We start from the raw sequence: 5806 nt of genomic DNA, 5'->3' as shown, positions 1-5806 counted from the left end.
GTCTAATAACCAGTTGGTCTAATACCCATTTTCTTTTCATTCATTTTGCACACTTAACACCAAATGGTATATGGACGAAATGGCTATTGGACCAAATGGTTATTAGACGAAATGGCACTAGACTAAATGAAAGTAGAACATGTGGTGAGTGGACAAACTGATGGTTGACCAACTGGTAGTAGACGAGTTGGCAATTGGACGAATAGGAATAAACCGTCGATAAAGGGGTTGTGGGGGTTCGCCCCCCCCCCCCCCACACACACACGCACACTAATTTGGATATCGTCAGTAAATCAGCGCTGCCGTCGGGGGAAAAAGGAGCGAAAAGGAAAAAAAAGAAGGGAGAAAGAGGAAAGAAAAAGGGAAAGACGGGGGGAAAGAAGAGGGAGAGAAAAAAAGACAGGAAAATAAGAAAGGAAGGAAGGAAGGAAGGAAGGAAGGAAGAAAGAAAAAAGAAAGAAAGAAAGAAATAAATAAAAAAGAAAGAAAGAAAGAAAGGAAGAAAGAAAAATGTAAGAAAGAAAGAAAGAAAGAAAGAAAGAAAAAAGAAAGAAAGAAAGAAAGGAAAACAAAAGGAGAAAAATCAAAGAGAGAAGGAGTGGGGTAGACAAGGTTTTGATTAGGTAAACCTAATTAAAGATGCGGAGTCTGAGATGTTGGAAAAATAATGAATTGTGTGTTACGCAAGCGCAGGTTGTGTAACTGCAGCTTGTCGGGAAAAAACTGTTGGGTCACGCATGGCTGTTCCGACTGCTCCATGTACCTTGTTCTTACTTGGTATTATTGAGTTCTATTATCTTTGTCGGTAAAATAGTGTCAACTTGCATTAAATTATCATTGAATTTGTTTTTTTGCAATGCGATCGCGGGAAGCTCTGTGTAGGCTACCGACAATGAATGGAAAGTCCCGGTTTAAGGTCTAAATCTATTTTTTTTAAATCAGCTCGCACTTCGCGCTCGCAACATAATTCATTTAAAAGAAAATTGCTGAAAATGATGCTTAAATTTCCTTCAGAATATCAACAATTTTCGCACGCGCTTCGCGCTCGCATTAAAATACACATATCGTTTAATTGAATATGCATATCTGAGTTTGTTCTTTATAATATAACAAAACTGTGAAAATATTAAAGTCAAAACATCAAAAGTTCTCAGCTCACGTTTCTGTACCGACAGTGATAACAATATCCCGGTTTAAAGTCTTAATCTTAAAAAAAAAGAATCTCGCACTTCGCGTTCGCATCATATATCTAGTGAAAATGTTGCCTAAATTTCCCTCAGAATATAAAAAAAAATTGCTCGGGCTTCGCGCTCGCATTGAAATACGCAGATTGTTAGATTGCATATACGCATATCTGAGTTTGTTCTTTATATTAATTTTAAGTTTTTCAAGTTAAAACATCAAAAGTTCTCAGCTCGTGCTTCTGTACCGACAGTGATAAGAATGTCCCGGTTTAAAGTCTAACTCTAAGAAAAAAAACTTTTTAAATGAATAAAAAATCACATATTTCGTGAATGTTGCCTAATCAGAATCTCAAAAATTTCCGCTCGCATTGACATACACAGATTGTAAAATCAAAGTATCAAGAGTTGTCAGCTCGTACTTCTGTACCGACAGTGAACCATTTTCCTTCATGTTGGACAGTGCTTAAAATGTTCCCTTTCGGGTCAGTAAATCAAAATTTTATCTCGCGCTTCGCATTCGCATTGTGTTTATTGCGATGCACAGCTTGTTCGATTACAGATGCACCAACTGAGGTTGTTTTAGTGTTTAAAAAAACATGTTTAAAATTTTTTTCAGGTCAATCTAAAGTTCTCAGCTCGCGGTTCGCGCTAGCCTCTTGTCGAGGCTCTGGCGGCTGCTTCCCGAGCGAAGCGAGGGATGTCCTAATTCGCGAAGCGAATTAGGCCTGGCGCTAGCCAGGGCCTCTTGACATATCTGAGCTGAATTATATATTCATGAGGAACGTCTTCCTAATAAATATACATGAGTTGTAATATCACCGGTCACCTCGTAAACCAATGAAATGTCAAAGCTGTTTCGATCGTCCGGGGTTCGGAATACTTTAGTAGTCCACTATTCTGCAGGGGATTCAATTAATTGCGGGACACTAAAGGGGATATAACCAGCAAAATGCTACAAGCAGTGGTACTTTTACTACTACTAGTATACTGGCCGTAAAAGACCCATCACCGCCCCGAAACTTCCCGGGAGATAATGGTCAGCCGCTGGTCAGACTCGAGTCAAGGGGAAACAACTCTACTCCAGCATTCCCTCACTGCACCGCGGAGAACGATAATCGACAAATAGTGGAATCCCCGGGGGGGCCACTTCCATTCACGAGTGGATACCATGCGCGACCATGGGGTCTCGAAAAGCACCCTAAACACGTAATATCCATATTCTGAAAATGCGCCCCTTAACAAGTATTGGCGTGTGAAACCCTACCCTTAACAAGTATTGGTAACAAAACGATACTCTCGGCAAATGTTCCCTGAAATGAACCCCTAAACAAGTACAGGAATGTTTTATTGTTACGGGTCCTTCGGTCGTCGGCTTTACCTTATTTGGTTTAGTACGACCCCACCTTCTACACCTCGCGCAAATCGGACTCTAAACACGAAGTGTTGGGGCAAAAAGGACATCCTTTATAAAACATTTTAATTTTGTTTTATCATCCCCGCGAATTCGACCCTAAACACGTAATTTTCCTAGCGAAATAGATACCCTTTTTTTATTATTTTTGTGTTTTTGACACCCTTATCACGTTACGTACGTAACGTGCCCTATCGTGAAAAAGACATCCTTTTTACGTGTTTTTTTGGTCGCGCATGGTATCCACTCGTCAATGTAAGTGGCCCCCCCGGGGTGGAATCGCATGAAAGATAACATTTTTTCCATATCCTGTGGGTAGATTTACAAAAACATCTCGTCCTTTCAGTGCAGATTTAATTTTATCGACTTGCAAATCCTTAAATCGGTCAATATTCAGCATTTTAGAGGCATATTCAATGCTCTTTGATATTTCGTCGTCACTCTTCGCCTCTTCGCCTCTTCGCCTCTTCGCCAAGGTCGCCATTCAAGATGAGCTCATGAATATACAATATGACGTCATAGCAGCCCGCGCTCTCATTGGATGATTTTCACCGACCAGTTTTTGGTCGGTATATTGGTAAAAACAATAAAATAACAAAAGAAAGTCGGTGAAATTCGGGTCAGATGTCAAGAGGCCCTGTCTCGCGGCGCTCTGCTTCGCTCTCTCCGTTGCTTCGCAATGTTCGCTCGGAAAGCAGCCGACAGAGCCTCGACAAGAGGCTAGGTTCGCGCTGGCATTATGTTTATTGAGATACACAGCTTCACAGATACAGAAACTGTAGAAACATGTAAAAACGTTTAGTTCTCAATATCCAAAATATTTCAGCTCGCGCAAATACCGTTCTTTTTATCATTATGAAAACTGCATGGAATGTCCGATTCCAAATCTAAGTGTGATTAGATAACCATCATGTTCATGATTGCAAAAAGTGTTGAAAATCAGTTCACGCTCGCAACCGTTTCTTACTTTTAGGCCGACATTCTTCATGGTTACATTGCTCCGAATGTTCTGTTTTCAGTTCTAAATCTGAATAAAACTTCAGCTTGCGCTTCGCGCTTGTTTACTGTGTACTTTATTAAAATATGTTTAACCATTCCAGTTTTCAGGTCCAATATCTCAAAAAAAGATCCAGCTCGCGCTTTGCGCTCGGTCTGTTTGATTAGTGAGAAATGTATCATATTCATAAGTCCTTCTTTTAGAAAGGTTAGTTAAAAGTATCAGCTCGCGTTTACATGAATTACTATATAATTATGCATATTATTCATGCAAAAAGTTCTAACAATGTCCAGATTTCTGGTTGGAAATCAAAATTTCCGCGCTCGCATCAAATGTTTGGTTGATATATTTACCCTCTTCATGGTTACAATCGAGTTTTCATGTCAATATATGAAATTATTTAGCTAGCGCTCGCATTTTGGGAATGGAGAGAAATATATTCTTTCATGGATCACTGCGAACAGTCTTTAACAGGTCTTTTTGCTGACCAGTATATGAAAATATCAGCTCGCGCTTTTCGCTCGCATGGATTGTTTAGTTAAATACCCCCATGATGCTGCTCACAATGTTCAATTTTCAGGGCAAAATATGTAAAATTTCCTTAAAATTTGAACTCGCGCTTTGCGCTCGCGTGGTAATTTATATTTAGGCCACATGAAATACCTTATGTTGTTTCTAAAAAATGAAAATTTAGTTAGGACTTTCCCTATAAAACATAAAAAAAAGAAACCGGTAAAATGATGATGAAAATATCCCCCCCCCCCCTCCATTGATAAAAGCTGTAACTGATCCTGGGTATGTGACGGAGGAGAACGTAGAACACTTTCAAGATCATGGTGTCCACAGTGGGATGATCTTCACACTGTTGAATCGTAAACATTGGACACACAATAACTTTACATGCATCAGGAGACGAATGTATCAAGCACCCTTTCTTTCCGACAGTCAAGTCAGCGTGCATATCCGGGGGGGGGGCACTTTCATTGACGAGTGGATACCATGCTCGACTATGGGGTCTCGAAAAGCACCCTAAACAAATGAATATTTTTCAATATTCTGAAAATGCATCCCTTACATGCCTGGCGTGTGAAACCATACCCTTAACAAGTATTGGAACATACCCTTGGCAAGTATTCCCTGAATTGAACCCCTAAACAAGTACAGCGATATTTTAATTGTTATATGTCAAGGACGTCGGTTTTACCTTTACCTACATCATTGGGTTTAGTACGGCCCTACCTCCCACACATCGCGCAAATCGGACTCTGAACACGTAGTGTTGACTGTTGGGGCAAAACGTACATCCTTTATAAAACATTTTAGTCTCTTTATACCCTCGCAAATTTAATCCTAAACACGTAACTTTCCTAGCAAAATAGATATCCTTTTTTTTTCATTATTTTAGTGTTTTTACACCCTTATTACTTTACATACGTAACGTGCCCTGTGTTTTTATGGCGCATGGTAATTCTCGTGGATGTATGGACTGTGAAATATTGAGCATAGTTCGCTTTTTAATATATCAAGCATCAAAATATGGTATGCATAATTGTACTTTAAAACCTTGTTACAGACAATGTTATTATCATGGTCCATGGTTATTACATACGCGTTCATTCGATAATTATGGGGATAGTGCATTTGCCATGTAAGAAATATATACTAGTACAAAAATATCATGATGACGATAATGATAATGATAATACTAGATATTATTCAAATATCCCCGAGTCTCAAGAGTGCTGGAAGCGCAATGAAGAAGAATAGAGAAGGTGAGAGAGAGGGAGAGAGAAGAGAGGGGGGGGTAAATAAAGATATACATATGAAATTTATAATCAAAGAAGGGGTTAATGGCCCCTATTCCGAAGTAGCTCGGTGCGAAAATGATGGGAGTTGGAAACAATCAATATGTCATTTAATTAGTATGCTTGTTATGTTTACTGTAGGCCTGTTCTTTCCCTGTACTTAAATGGTGAATAAAATTATTTCATTTATTGTCTCTAGACAGTTATCACTTATTTGAGCAGGAAATGTGTTGACGAATTGGCAAATAGAGATTAGTCATTATTCAAATTCATTCATTTCCATATCTCCAAAATATACACAAACAAGATACAGTATACATGGAGATCAAATTATTTAAACAATTCCATAATCATCAAACTAAAAAAATGAAAATCATAAAAAATATATATATATATAAAACAAACGACT

This window comes from Lytechinus pictus, chromosome 16 (assembly GCF_037042905.1).
Source record: "Lytechinus pictus isolate F3 Inbred chromosome 16, Lp3.0, whole genome shotgun sequence".
Lineage (NCBI taxonomy): Eukaryota > Metazoa > Echinodermata > Echinoidea > Temnopleuroida > Toxopneustidae > Lytechinus > Lytechinus pictus.
Note: the sequence above shows the minus strand (reverse complement) of the source record.